At 37.6% G+C, this 16,099-nt stretch overlaps 1 long non-coding RNA gene across 5 annotated transcripts; it reads right to left on the reverse strand.

Moving 5' to 3' along the window:
• Positions 1–2,763: 2,763 nt before the first annotated feature.
• On the reverse strand, positions 2,764–7,434 carry LOC110790198 (uncharacterized). 5 transcript variants are annotated; one of them, XR_008921290.1, is made up of 6 exons: positions 7,076–7,422; positions 5,588–5,754; positions 5,104–5,451; positions 3,837–3,980; positions 3,309–3,359; positions 2,764–3,223 (listed from the first exon to the last, which is right to left on the reverse strand). It is a non-coding gene; the product is annotated as an uncharacterized lncRNA (long non-coding RNA). The 5 variants fall into 5 exon arrangements; XR_002533725.2 differs by having other exon boundaries at positions 3,837–3,958; positions 7,076–7,420; XR_008921289.1 differs by having other exon boundaries at positions 3,837–5,466; positions 7,076–7,434.
• Between the last annotated feature and the right edge of the window lie 8,665 nt (positions 7,435–16,099).

Raw genomic sequence — 16,099 nt, forward strand, 5'->3', positions numbered from 1 at the left:
AACAACTTCCTTTGCTGCTTCTGAGGCAGCAATGTACTCCGACTTCAGTTGTAGAATCCGCAATAGTGCTTTGCTTAGCACTTTTCCAGCTTACTGCTCCGCCGTTGATGCAGAACACAAACCCAGACTGTGATCTGAAATCATCTCTGTCGGTTTGAAAGCTTGCGTCCGTATAGCCCTTAACAATCAACTCATCTGTACCACCATAAACCAGAAACTGATCCTTAGTCCTTTTCAGGTACTTTAGGATGTTCTTGGCAGCAGTCCAATGCGCCTCACCTGGTTCTGACTGGTACCTGCTTGTTGCACAGAGTGCGAACGAAACATTCGGCCTTGTACAAATCATAGCATACATGATGGATCCAATAGCCGAAGCGTATGGAATTCCACTCATCTTTCTACGCTCATCAGATGTTTTGGGACACTGATTCTTGCTTAGATATATGCCATGTGACATGGGTAGATGGCCTCTCTTGGCTTCCATCATATTGAACCTAGCTAGCACTTTGTCAATGTAAGTGCTTTGGTTTAGTCCAATCATCCTCTTAGATCTATCCCTATAGATCTTGATGCCCAATATGTACTGTGCCTCTCCTAAGTCCTTCATTGAGAAACACTTCCCGAGCCAAGTCTTTACAGACTCCAACATAGGAATGTCGTTTCCAATAAGCAGTATGTCGTCAACATACAAGACTAGGAATGCAACTTTACTCCCACTGACCTTCTTGTATACACAAGATTCGTCCTGATTCTTGATGAAGCCAAACTTATTGACTGCTTCATCAAATCGTTTATTCCAACTCCTTGATGCCTGCTTTAGTCCATAGATAGACTTCTTAAGCTTGCATACCTTTCCTTGGTTCTTTTGATCGACAAAACCCTCCGGCTGTGTCATGAACACAATCTCGTCAGGAACACCGTTCAAGAAGGCAGTTTTGACATCCATTTGCCATATTTCATAGTCATGAAACGCGGAAATCGCAAGGATTATCCGAATAGACTTAAGCATTACGACTGGAGAAAAGGTTTCATCGTAGTCAACGCCGTGAACTTGCCTGTAACCTTTTGCTACCAATCTAGCCTTGTATATGTATACAATTCCATCTTTGTCTTTCTTCAACTTGAAGACCCATTTGCATAGGTGTGAACCCATCCGGCAAATCAACCAAATCCCAAACTTGATTTTCAGACATGGAGTCTATTTCAGATTGCATGGCCTCTAACCATTTAATGGATCTTGGGCTCGTCATAGCTTGCTTGTAAGTCATTGGTTCATCACTATCCAATATGAGAACGTCTAAGTTTTCAGTCTAGAGGACGCCTGTCCATCTGTCTGGCTGAAAAATAGTTCTTTTTGACCTACGAGGGGCAACAACATTTTGAGGAACTACTCCCACTGGCTCTTCTAAAGACCTTGGAGGTTCATCAACCTGAACTGCTTCTAAAGAGTTCTGAGTTCGTTGTTCGTCTCGAATCTCTTCGAGGTCTATTATTCTCCCACTTGTCAATTGGAAATATGATTTCTTTCCAAAAACACACGTCACGAGCAACGAATACCTTGTTGTCTGACTTGTTGTAGAAATAATACCCCATAGTTTCTTTTGGATACCCAACAAAGAAACATTTGTCAGATTTAGGTTGTATCTTGTCCGAAATTAATCGTTTGACATATGCTTCGCAACCCCAAATCTTCAGAAAAGACAACTTTGGAAGTTTCCCAGTCCATAATTCGTATGGAGTCTTTTCAACAGCTTTTGACGGAGCACGATTCAGTGTGAGTGCTGCAGTTTGCAACGCATGTCCCCAGAACTGTAAAGGAAGTTCGGCCAGACCCATCATTGACCTGACCATATCGAGTAAGGTCCTGTTTCTCCGTTCCGACACTCCATTCCATTGAGGTGTCCCCGGAGCAGTCAATTCAGAAAGAATACCGCATTCTTTTAGATGGTCATCAAACTCGTGGCTAAGATATTCACCTCCTCGATCCGATCTTAGAGCTTTGATTTTCTTGCCATGTTGATTCTCTACTTCATTTTGAAATTCTCTGAATTTCTCAAACGATTCAAACTTGTGCTTCATTAAGTAAATATAGCCATATCTACTGAAATCGTCCGTAAACGTTATGAAATAGCTGAACTCACCTCTAGCTTTCGTACTCATAGGCCCACATACGTCCGTATGTATTAGCCCTAGTACACTACTAGAAAAAGGACATTTAACAACGAACAATTTCGTCGTTAAAAGCCTCAATTTTCGTCGTTAAAACCTTTAACGACGGTCATTATGTTCGTTGTAACAGGTTCCGTCGTTATTGCCTTTAACTGACGATGTTCATCGTTAATAATTAATGTTTGTTAACGACGAATTAGAGTTTCGTCGTTAAGCATTAACGACGGATTATCGATTCGTCGTTAACAATTAACGACGAATTATTGTTTCGTCGTTAACTTTTAATGATGGAATCTTAATTCGTCGTTAATCATTAACGACGAAGTTAAATTTTCATCGTTAAAAGTTAACGACGAAACAATAATCCGTCGTTAATGCTTAACTACGAAACGATAATTTGTCGTTAAATACTTACTCACTATGATCAATTAAGCAATAACGACCAAAATATCCCTTGTAAAATGTCTTTCCCAACGATCAAAAAATTTGAATTTTGGCAATAACAACCAACTATTCTGTCGTTAATATTGCAATCATAATAATATTATTTGTGCTTTTTGAAGCACCTACATTTTCCCTGTGTCTTTAAACAAATTAAACAAATTAAAATTTCATTACTCAAAATACTTTTGACAATAGAATTTCAAGTTATGTTAAATCAGAAATCACATCCCCTTGTCTTTAAATTCTAAAAAAGCTAAAAGATAAATAATTCTTGTTCAATATAAAAGAACAAAATAAAAATTTAACTAGTTGAAGTGTTGTGTCTTGGAGTGCCATCTTCTGAAAAGCGTTGTAAGAACACTTCTTTAAATGCTTTAAGCCCATTAAGCTCATCTTCAACTGAACTCATGCGACTCTTAAGTGCATTGTTTTGTTCATGTACCGTATCCACGCGATTGGTAAGAACATGGTTTTGTTTGTTTGCCTCATTCAACTTAGATTGAAGTTCCACCCTACTAGGTTGTGGTCCTGGTATTTTTTTAAGTGTTATTCCTCCTCCAAAACCCAAAACCCGATCACGAGACTTCGACTTAAACACCTTTTGTGCTACCTATATAAAGAAGCAAAAAAGTTAAATATCATGGCATGGGAAAGTAAAAATAAAACCAAAAAACATATAAATGAAGAAAAAGTACCTATACATGGGAAAGTGTTGGTTCTTCTTCCATTGTTTTCTGAATTTCCTCCTACAACATATATAACCATCTCAATTAGTATCATACACGGGTGGCTCTAATTAAAGGCCAATTGTCAAAGTTCTAATCTACTAATTAAATTTCAAGATCCAAAAATATTCTGTTTTAAGAGGGGGAAAAAGGGGGAAAACAAGAATGACAACTAGATTCTGGCACAGAGAATAGCTGCACCACGGAAGAAGGCTAATTGATTTAACATAACTTGAAATTCTGACTTGACATAATTGATTTTTTGAAGCTAATTTTTTAAACTAAAAAATATGGACATAGTCTCGAAAACCGTTGGAGATTAATACATTAATAGGCTGCACATAGTGCTTCAATTATCTATCAAACGACAATGTTTATAATCCATCTAGGTGTAAAGAATATTAAGTTGATAAGTTCGTCTAAAACGGTGTTGAAAATTCATAAACCAGACTCAAGTATCAGCGTTAAGCATATAAAGAACAAAAGCATGAAGTATACCAATCTTGGCATGATGTCCGCAGATAAAATCACCTAAGTCAATCTCCTCCCAAAGCCATCATCCCAACCACAAGCTTCCATATCATGGAAAAGCAGGCACGCTCAGATTATATTACAGATACCTGACATTTAAGTTAAAATTTTCTGAATAAAACTATGTTAAACTCATTTTCTCATTCTTGTTTCCAAAAGTTAAAAGCTTGATAAACTTTCATTTAAGTCTATAGGACTCTTCTAAATAAAACTATTTTAAACTCATTTAAGTCTATAGGACTCATAAAATTGTATACTTCCTTTCATCTGAATCATCTAGATTAGTTTCTTGTCTAACATTTTATGCATCCCACAAAATGTAGGTTCTTATTCTTTTAAAAGACGGAAATTGGCTACTTCTCTCGAAACAAGGACTGGGTTTCAATAATTAGTTGTACAAGAAGAGAAGAGGATTCAATTTGTAGTGGCCAATGGTATACTGTATATTCAGTTTCTGAACTTATTTCTCGTTTTCCTTCCCCCGGTATGATTGTTTATTAAATCTTTTTTTTTTCTAGTGGATTTCTTATGTATATATTTTTCTATGATTATTTTTATCTTGTCACTTGGTTATTGTTTGTTAAATTTTGTCACTTGGTTTATTCCTATGGGTACACTGCCAATTCAAAAGTTGGGTGGATAATGGGTGGATAACAGTGTACTTGGATCTTATCTAGGAATCACTGGATATTTATTTTTTGTGCGCAAATTATATAATGAATGGGAGTTTTACACCGTATCCATTTTTCAGGGGAGGTTTTCGCTCTACAGAGTTTAGACTAGAAACTATTGTACATGGTCAAGCAAGCAGTAACTCTGAGGCCTCATTTGGCGATCTAGGAAGTAATTTTCCAAATGATTAGTTTCTTTTTAGTTCGGGTTATAGCATATGTAACATTTTTTCATCCAACATTAGCTAACTGCAACATTTACATGCATTTCTCTCCCTAGCTCTCTCTCTCTCTCCTATGCAATATTTTACTACTTCGTGATTCATACAAGCTTCCATGTCCAGCAGGAAATGGGTAATCATGATGTGTAAACAGGATGATCTTGACATATTATTTGTTCAGTTTGGTTGATCTGAATATATGATACTTAGTTAGTTTGTAACAGTATCCTCATTACTAATCACATATTATCAACATGGGGACGACGAAGTAATTCTTTTCCCAGTAACAAATAAACAATTAGAATTTCCTTTCAATAAATAACAGAAGATAAGGCAACTAACCTTAATGTTATTACAATGAGGAAAATCTGAAACAGCCTGATGCTCTAATAATACCTGAAGCTCCCTCTGCCTTTCATGTTCTATTCTCATAAGAAGGTCGATCAAAGCTTGCCTTCAACGTAATCTCAACATATCTCTCTGAATATGCTCTGACTGGCCTTCTTCATGGCTAACAAGGCTAGCTTGAACTCGATCAACCTGGCAGCCTAATCTAACAAATTGATCTTCTCTTCATCCTCCCCGTGTTCTTTGCTGACTCGACGTATGCCCCCACTCTCTCACAAGCCTGACACACGTTCACGCTCATAATTTATACATAGAGATCAAAGATGACCAATATGTTATGACCTGCAAGAGAAGCAACTGAGACAATATGAACCTGAAGCTAGGCCTCAACAGTCAACAAAACCAAACTCCAAAAGCTGAAAACATAACCTTTGAAGACAAGAAAAAAGGTATAACAAAACCTAGAAAAGGACTGCACCTGGCTAGGCCTAGCAATCATGAGCCTTAAACCAACTTGACAAATTCAACAAGTCAATTTTGGTCTTAAACACTTCAAAGATGCACTTGAAGCTAAAGCACCATAAACCAATCTTGAACTGAAGTGCAGAACTACAGACCAACTGCATCTGAGAAATGAGAGCATGCCTACAACAACCAGAAGAGACACCCAACCAAGAGATGAAGTGAGAAGAGGTAGGTAACAACACTGAACAAAACCCATCTCTGATAAAGTCTACAAACACACAAAAAGATCACCCGCAAGGCTGCACATCTCTTTGTTACAGTGCAATTCTTGAAGTAAGGTGCGATAATATGATGGATGATCTTTTTTTTCAAGCGATTAGTAAATAAATTCATATACTTGGCAGTTCTCTTTGTTAACACATCTCTTGCACTTCACCTTATTTGAATTGAAATCCTCATCCACCATAACAAAACTAAGAATTAGATAACCCAAAACATACATGCCATCAATTCACAAAAATTAAGTGTCAAAAAGAATGCATCACACAATTGACAAACTGCAATACAAATCGGAAATTCACAACCATAATCCAAACACATAATTTCCAATTGAAAACAGAACTTGCTGACACGAAATTAAAACTTTAAACAAGAATTTGCAGACACCAAAAAGAGAATGGGAACCACACTCAGGTTGTAGCAGGATTTTTCTTATCATTCTGTTATGCTTTTGGTGTTTTTAGCTTAGTTATGTTTAGTTTTCTAGAACAATGTTAGCTAACTTCATTAGGTTGATTTTCCTTCCCTTAACAACCCAATCTCTGTATACCACTTAACTATGCCTAACATTCCAATACAATCTCAATTTGACCACACTAGCCATGTGTAGCATCCCATACCAGAATCCATAATAGAATCTAAGGGCTTGAATAAGAAGCTAAAAGTAAATGTATTAAACATTCAAGTCAATGGACAAACTCTAGGTAATTACCAATTAAGCATATTAAACCAATTAGGTTACAAAGTACTAAATCTAATTGACAAACATAACTCCATAAATAATTATTATCAATCTCGCTACTACTCCCTCCTACTAAAAATTGAGTTACTACTGAATAGAAATTCTCACCAATCATAAAAAAGAAAAATTTAGATAACCAAAAACATAAATTCCAATTTCCCCTGGAGTTTCAAAATGAAAGCATATATGACATAAAATTAAACAATTGAAACATACAACAAACACAAGATCAACACATTAGCAATTCGTAATTCACAAACCGCAAGACAATTAAATTGAAGCATTAGAAATTCGCAACTCACACACGGCAATACGACATAGCAATTCGCAACAAAAAAATTAGGAATTCAGTTGTTTGAATCAATCGCATTGGACAGTAATTTGCAGACGAAAGGTTTAGTTTTCGAAACCCTTAAACAAAAACTTCACATAAAGAAGACACAATCAAAAGGGAACATTAAAAAAAAGGGGGAAACATACTGATCAAAATCGCATATTTGAGGGTTTGACTGAGAACTGTAGAATCCAATCAATTTCTCATCATGGAGGAGAAGTTTCAATTTCTTCTGATCTGCTGCTCTATGAAACCGCAAAGTTTAGGGTTTCATTTTAAGCTCCATATGCGCCGCTTCTTTTCTGGTTTGAGTTTTGGGAGTGAAATTTAAATCCCGCGTTTATTTTGGAAATGTAACGACGAACATATTTTATTTGTATTTTTGTCTAATATTAACGACGGTTTTGGGATGCGTGTTTAATTTTAGGATTATACAACTACGACCAACATCCGGGCTTGTCGTTACCGCGGAGCATTGAAGTGTTTCCACGACAAAAATTTCATTTCCTTGTTATTGTTTTGTCGTTATAAATGAAAATTCTAGTAGTGGTAGTTCGCTTGCTCTTTCTCCCACCTTTGAGAAAGGTTGCTTTGTCATTTTTCCAAGTAAACAAGATTCGCATTGATCAATCTTCTCTAAGTCGAATGATTCTAGAATTCCTTTCCGTTGAAGTAATTCCATGCGCTTTATGTTTATATGGCCTAATCGACAATGCCACAGAAATGTGAGATCTGAACCACCAGTTTTAGCCTTTTTGGTATTTATGTTATAAATGTGTTTGCTCCTATCTAGCACATAAAGACCGTTTTCTTGTTGTGCTGAACCATAAAACATTCCATTCAAAGAAAAAGAACAACTATTGTCTTTAAATTGAAAACTAAAACCTTTAGAATCCAAACTTGAAACGGAAATGATGTTTCTGGTGATACTAGGAACATAGTAACAGTTTTCTAGTTCCAAAACAAACCCACTAGGCAAAGAAATAAAATAAGATCCTACGGCTAATGCAGCAATCCGTGCTCCATTTCCCACGCGTAGATCCATCTCGCCTTTATCAAGCTTTCTACTTCTCCTTAGTCCCTGCGAATTGGAACATAAGTGTGAGCCACAACCAGTATCTAATACCCAAGAAGTAGAATTAGCAAGATTACAATGTATAACATACATACCTGAAGTAGAAGCAATGTTCCCGTTCTTCTCATCTTCCTTTCTCTTCAAGCAATCCCTCTTCCAATGCCCCTTCTTCTTGCAATAGAAGCATTCAGAGTCGGCAGGAGAACGAGTCACCCTTTTCTGTTTACCAGAACTGGTGCCGTTGGACTTGGATGAGGGGGAAGCCTTGCCCTTACCCTTCTTGCCCTTATTCTTGCCTGATTTCTTGAAGTTCTTGCCCTTACGCACCATAAGCATATCGTGCTTGTTCTCTTGCTTGAGCGTCTTTTCAGCGGTTTTCAGCATACCGTGAAGCTCAGTAAGAGATTTATCCATGATGTTCATGTTGTAATTCAACTTGAACTGATCATAACCATTATGAAGCGAATGGAGAATGATGTCAATAGCCATTTCATTTGAGACGTCAGAATCTAGAGCTCCCATGTTCTCAAAGAGTCCAATCATTTTAAGAACATGTGGGCTCACTGGTTCTCCTTTCTTGAGCTTAGTCTCAAGGATCAACCTCTGAGTCTCGAATCTTTCGATTCTGGCTTGGTCCTGAAACATGTTCTTCAACTCCGAGATGATTTGGTAAGCATCCGAGTTAATGAACGTTTTGTGAAGTTCAGGACTCATGGATGCAAGCATCACACATTTGACATCCCTGTTGGCCTGAATCCAACGATTAAGGACAGCTTGAGTTACCTCCGACCCAGCCTCTTCCGGTAACTCTTCCTCAAGGACATATTCCTTTTCCTCATGCATAAGAACTATTTGTAAGTTCCTTTACCAGTCGAGGAAATTGATGCCATTCAACTTCTCCTTGTCGAGAATTGAACGCAGATTGAAAGTGTTATTGTTTGCGGCCATTTTGATTACTACAATCGAAAAGAATTTGCAATAAATAACCATTCATACAATTCAATAACTTTGAAATAAAAGAAAAAACATGCAATCATTAAAGCTATTAAAACATTTCATTCATGCAAAAAGCAAAAACATGGTCCAAAATGAATGAAACGATTCCAAGACCCCAAAAGTCCTAAATCCTTAAGAAGCTTTAGCATGTCTTAAGTAGTTTAAGATTTTAGGTAAGCAAAACCTATTTCTAGTAATCTCCAAATTTACTCTTGGTTAATAAATTAATTCCATAATTTATCCCATTGCCACAACTTAATGCCATTGTTGTTTGAGTTGTAACCACAATCAACGTGCTCCTTTAGGACGCCTTACCACCTAAGTCAACTAAAATAGCACCTCGCTTTAGCGTAAACCTACTAGCAAGGCTCGCACACCCACGGGCCCTCGCGCGCGCGCGTCCCCGCAGCATCGCTGCCCATACGCTGTGTGTTATGCGTTCGTGTGTGTTGGACGTCACATGGCTCGCGCCTTGCTTCGTCGCAGCCCCACAAGCGTCCCGCCTGCCCTTTCCTCGCCCAACGCGCACGAGGCACGCAGCACGCTTGCTGTTGCCTGTGTCGCTGCGGTTTGGCCTAAGCATAGCAGCCTGTATGGCTCGATGAGCCATACGTCCACCACACTTGTGTTCGTGCCTTTGGTTCGTGATACGGACCAACTTAATTAAAATTAAATTTAATTTCACGAACTTGCATTAATTTTATTTTTCAAAAAGTTACAATTTTTATTTTCGAAAAACAACGATTTTTAACGATTTAATAAATTCCAACGACAATCCAATTTCGTAAAATTATTAAATCAAGGGCTAACAATATTCAAACTTTTAAGAACGAACGAATCAACATTAAAGTTTGAACTTTTAGTTAATAAAATCCGAAGCTTTAAATCGGTCATAAACAATTAAATTTCAGATTTTTAATAATTTGGTTTAAGTGCGATTAAAATTAACGAAACCATTCAAAATTTTAATCCAATAATTTTTAAAATTAGCCACTGACCCATGAAATTATATCCTCTTTCCCAATTAACCGAATTATTAAACCAAAACCAATTAAAATTCAATTAGGGTTTCAAATTTTACGAATTGGGCAAAGGCAAAATTAGGGTTTAAACTTATCGGAAAAATATGAAATGTTTACCATAGATCAAGAATTTACCCAGAAAGATTGTGTCAAAACTTCAAGCAATTCCGAGTAGTTTAGTTTGACCTTTTAATTGAATTACTGTTCGACACTTTTAATTTTAAATGAAAAATTAACAAAAACGCCCAAAAATCGACACTTCGAGGCCTGTTTTTGCAATTCCGTTCCCATGAATTGATCTTAGAAAATCGTTATCAATCAAATTAGGGTTTGAAAACTCGAAAAAACGAACATTTTTTATTTCGGACCTGATTATTACGCAATTCATCCAATAATTCGTAAAAATTCCGAAAAATCAACAAAAATTCCAAATTTTTCGACAGATGCAAAAACAATAAAAATCATGCTAATTCATGCTTGGAATACATAAGGCTCATGATACCACTGTAGGGGAATACAATTAAACATAATAACATGTGCGGAACAATCCCCAAAGCCAGGAAACATGTATAAAGCACAGATTAAGCAAACTTACATTCGAAGCGTGTTTTCCACAATAATATGTCAACGAACACGAACAAAGAACTCCACTTGTCGTTCCTCTACTTGGTTCACCGGCACGTTCAGATCCGTCTTGATTATCGTAGCTTAGACAATCGATCAAGATACTTTGCTTTTGGGAAGAACTCACTTTGGAGGCACAGAGAGAATTAGGGTTCTCCGTGTCTAGGGTTTGAGTAGTATGAATTGTGTGTTGGAATAATACAATTTTCCTATTGTATTAATGATGTAACCGGCCAAGAACTAAAGGCCTTGACCGGCCACATCACGCAAGCACACGGACCGCACAGCCCCGCCCCGCGACACACACTGCAGGCCGAAGCCCACAGCGCGCGCGCGCCGAGCAGCTGGGTCGTGGGCCTGCTCGCTCGTCGTTGTGTTGCTTGTTGTGCGTGCTGTTGCGTGCTCGCCCAATGGGCTGGCCTTGCTCGCCTTTGCTCGCGAGTCTTGCTGGCTCGTTGGGCCTTGCACGCTTACGTGCTTGGCTCGACGGGCCGGCAACTCTGATGCCCTTCGTATTCGCGATTTAATGTATTTCCGATATATTATTTATCGTTTCGTATTCGACGAATCACCGTCGTACGATACAATTTATTCGTGTCGCCCAGCTTACGAATATTCGCGATACGATATACGATTCCGATGAAGGTCGTATCGTATAATACGTTCCCAACTTAATTCCCGAAAAGCTATTAAATGAATTTCCGATTCATTTATCCTATGATCTGTTACGTGTCATTGGTGTGACCTTGTAGGTTCAGTCAAGAGTAAGCTGTGAGTTCAATATCCATTAGAACTCACTGATCGGAAGCATTGCTCCAGCTAGCTGTTCCGATCACTTGATCTCATTGAATTAATTGTTCGCAATTAATCTGAACCTTGGTATTAGAATTAATGCACCTTGGGTGAAGGACATATTTCCTTCAGTATGACCCTAACACTCATAAGGTGTTTTGTGAACAAAATGGTATAGTTCACGAAACAACGGCTCCTTACGCACCCGAACAAAACGGGATTGCTGAAAGGAAAAACAGAACTTTAAAAAATATGATGAATTCAATGCTTATTAGTTCTGGGCTTCCTGATAATATGTGGGGGGAAGCTATTCTTTCTGCTTGTCATGTTTTGAACAGGGTGCCTCACAAGAAGTTGGACAAGACCCCATATGAGCTATGGAAAGGTCGAGCACCAAGCCTGAAGTATTTGAAAGTGTGGGGGTTCCTAGCAAAATTTACCCTACCCAGTTTCAAAAGGGATAATATTGGTCCCAAAACGATTGATTCTATCTTTATTGGTTATGCTTATTTAAGTGTTACTTATCGTTTTATAGTAAAGGGTGCTAACAACTCTTATGCAAGTGGTAACGTTATTGAATCAAGAGATGCTGATTTTTTTGAAAACATTTTTCCTTTAAAAATCTCTTGCATTAGTAATGATGTACCATCTTCTAGCACTTCTAATGCTTTACCCATTGCTCCTTCTTCCACAACTAATAATGAGTCTGATTTAGAGCCAAGGAGGAGCAAAAGGGCAAGAGAGGAAACAAGTTATGATGATGATTTCGTTACTGCTTTCCTAATTGAACCTTTCTTAATTACTGATGATTTTTGTATATCTTTATTTTAGAAGACAATCCTAGAACCTATGAAGAGGCAATGAGGTCAGTTGATGCAGTTTTCTGGAAAGAGGCCATTGATAGCGAGCTTCAGTCAATTCTAAGTAATAATACTTGGGAATTGGTTGATCTGCCTAGAGGTTGCAAGCCCATTACTTGTAAGTGGATCTTTAGGAAAAAGTTGAAATCATGTGGATCCATTGACAAGTATAAGGCCAGGATTGTGGTAAGGGGTTTTACTAAAAAACATGGCATTGATTACTTTGATAAATATTCTCCTGTAACTAAGATTGCAACCATTAGAACCTTAACTAGATTAGATCCCGTGCACGCACGGATTTTGATAATTTTTTTCACAAAATATTTAACTGATTATCTCCCAAACTACTGCATAGTTATAACATTTTTAACATACTCGTTTAAATGTATTCATCTAATGTGAATACTTAAAATGCTAATATGGTAATTTGACCAAAATATTGAATGATATATTTTCCATTATTAATAATAGCGATTTGATTAAAATATTACCAATTTAGAATAATTATTATTACGTCGTATCTATTATTGCCATAATTTATAAACTAAATTTTTTTCCATACATAAATAGTTTATAAAAAAGGGTAGAGAATAAAATAAAATAAAACAGATACACTTTTTTTTTGAGAAAGTGATTTTTAGCGGAAAAATATCGCACCAGGAATTGACATGTGTAATTCCTGGTGTCTCTTTTAGTATATAGTAATAGATTGCTCTTGCCTGCATTCATGATCTTGTCACTACAAAATTATGCATCAATTAGAGATGGATTTTGAGACGGATACAATAAACGTCTCAAACTTGAGACGAGTTACTAAAACTTGGTCTCTAAATTAAAATTGAGATGAAATTGTACATAGTGTTTCAAAAATTCCGTCTCAAGTTTGTAATGGATTTGCAAAAATTCCGTCTCAAATTTTTTTGAGACGCCCTCTATAGAGACGCCCTATTTATGTCTCAAATTCGTCTCTAAGCATCATTTTGAGACGGATTTGGACTATATAGAGACGAAATTCCTCGTCTCTATAAAATGATTATTTTGTAGTGTGTTGTGCATCAAATGGATGTGAAAAATGCATTTTTGAATGGTGATTTAGATGAAGAGATTTATATGGTTTAACCTGAAGGTTTTATTGTTCCAAGTCAAGAAAATAAAGTTTGTAAACTGGTCAAGTCATTGTATGGGCTTAAACAAGCCCCCAAGTAGAGGCATGACAAGTTTGACAAGACAATGACTGGTAATGGTTATCATGTAAATGAAGGTGACTCTTGCGTTTATTATAAACATGATTCTTTTGGTTGTGTGATTATTTGTCTTTATGTGGATGATATCCTAATTTTTGGTACTGATTTGGATTGAATGAATGAAACAAAAGAATTTTTGAGTTCAAAATTTCAAATGAAAGACATGGGTGAGGCAGATGTGATCTTGGGAGTAAAAATTATTAGAACTCCAAATGGCATTTGTCTCATTCAAGCTCACTATGTTGAAAAACTTCTTAAAAAGATTGATTCATTCGATGTCGATCCAATCAAGACCCCCTATGATATAAACATCCATTTAAAGAAAAACAAAGGTGATCCTGTTTGTCAATCTGAGTATGCTAAGATTATTGGTAGTGTCATGTTTCTTATGAACTATACAAGACCTGACATTGCCTATTCTGTAAGTAGATTGAGCAGGTACACTCATAACCCAAGCAATGAGCATTGGGGTGCTTTGAGGCGGTTGCTTAGGTACCTAAGGGGTACCATTTCTTGGGGATTGCACTACTCCAAGTTTCCGGGAGCGTTGGAGGGATTTTGTGATGCCAACTGGGTATCCGGAAATGATGAAGTTAACTTCACTAGTGGTTGTGTCTTCACCCTAGGGAGTGGAGCTGTTTCTTGGAAATCTTGTAAGCAAATCTTGTAAGCAAATCTTGTACTGCTATGTCTACTATGGAATCTGAGTTTATTGCTCTTGAATTGGCAGGTCATGAGGCAGAATGGTTGAGGAACGTGCTTGCAAATATTCCACTGTTGGGGAAGCCAGCTCTTTCAGTTGCACTTCATTGTGATTCACAATCTTCTATTGCCGTGGCAAACAACCAAGCCTACAATGGGAAGAAGAGACACATTCGTTTGAGGCACAAGGCTGTCAAAGACTTGTTGTCAAGTGGAGTGATATCACTGGACTATGTAAAGTCTGAAAAGAACATCGCGGATCCGTTAATGAAAGTCCTATGTAAGAAACTAGTTTTGGAAGCGTCGGAGGGGATGGGCTTGAGGCCCATTTGATGAATTGCAAGGTAATGAACTCCTACTCACCATGAGTTCAAAGGGGAACATTATGTGATAATTCAGAAGCACAACTTTTTGTTTTTGTCCATCCCTAGCTTAGATGTTTATGATGTACTTGCTATTATTGAACGAGGTTGAGCATACGGCTCTTAATGAACCCATATCCATATTTTTTGGTGGTGTGATGTAGCTCACACTTGATGGGATTCACCAACTTAGTTGTGGAAGTGAGGTCGCTTCCTATGAGAATGGCATGGGCTATTCTCTAGAGCACCTATGAGCATCCAGGTTATGGACGTATGGCCAGTATAATGCATCACTTTTATTGGCGGAGATTCAGAATATTATACGTGTTCAATTGTGTGCTTTGAGTAACGGATTTCTAACCTCCTATTAAGTTCAAAACGAAAGTCACTTGGTAGGAAAGAGATCCTAGCTTGAATGTCACTAGGTGTTAATTCAAGTCGCAAGACATTAACACTTATTCAATTGTTTGTTTTGCCCAGAAAATTCAATTCTTTCTTTTTTCTTCTCATCTTCGGACCTGTGGGGGATTGTTGGAAATCCTAGTGAGAATACAAAAGAAAATGAGGGGAAATGGGAAAATGTGGGAATATGGAAAGTCCCACATGGGATATACACAAACCACATTCAATGTTTATATTTGGGGACTTGAGGGAATCATTTGTTTAGAAAAGCATGAGAGTGGCATGGGTGGACACACAACACACACGCGCGTGCACGCGGGCAGGGCCGTGGGCCTTGGTACTTGACGAATGCGGTTCGCGGGCGTGAGGTGGATTTTGTGGTCTGGGTCTTTCTTTTTGGTCAGTGGTGGGTTTAATTAATTCTAACGGGCATAATTAATCAACCCTGTAAATGTCCCATTAATCCCCACTAATGACGTTGTAACTGCCCCACTAAACAACCAGTAAATCGTGGAACCACCCACTTCTTCCCGTTTTCCCATTACTAGCCGTTTATGGCTGTTGCATTTCTTCTATAAATACTTCTCTATAGTTTTTCATACACACATAATCACAGAAAGTATTCTCTGCATTCTCTCTAAAATTCTCAAACACTGTTCACGTTTTTCTGGGCAAATATTGTGGTCTCCAACCGAGCCTTGTGAGTGCACACAAACCTTGGTGTCGTGTTAACCCTGAAGGGATCTACTGCATCGGAGGTAGCGCGGAATTGTCTTTTAGAGCAGTGGTTCAGCCACGGCGCGACAAAGTGTTCAGTTCGTACATACGTATCATCCAACTAAGTTGTTCTAATTTCATAGCTAACAAACATAACATAACAACCATTTTCAATCACACCAATTTCATAAAATACTTACAGAAAACACAAGCTCCTAAATGGAGGAAACTTTGAAATTGAAACACGTTATTGGCATCATCATTCAACAACTTCATTACAGTACTTGAAAGAGTGACAGAATATTAGAAGTGTCTCAGTATAGTACTTCATTCTTGAGCCACAAAGCAAGATCCATAAATAATTTCAGCCTTAG

The sequence above is a fragment of the Spinacia oleracea genome, chromosome 5 (genome assembly GCF_020520425.1).
Source record: "Spinacia oleracea cultivar Varoflay chromosome 5, BTI_SOV_V1, whole genome shotgun sequence".
NCBI lineage: Eukaryota > Viridiplantae > Streptophyta > Magnoliopsida > Caryophyllales > Amaranthaceae > Spinacia > Spinacia oleracea.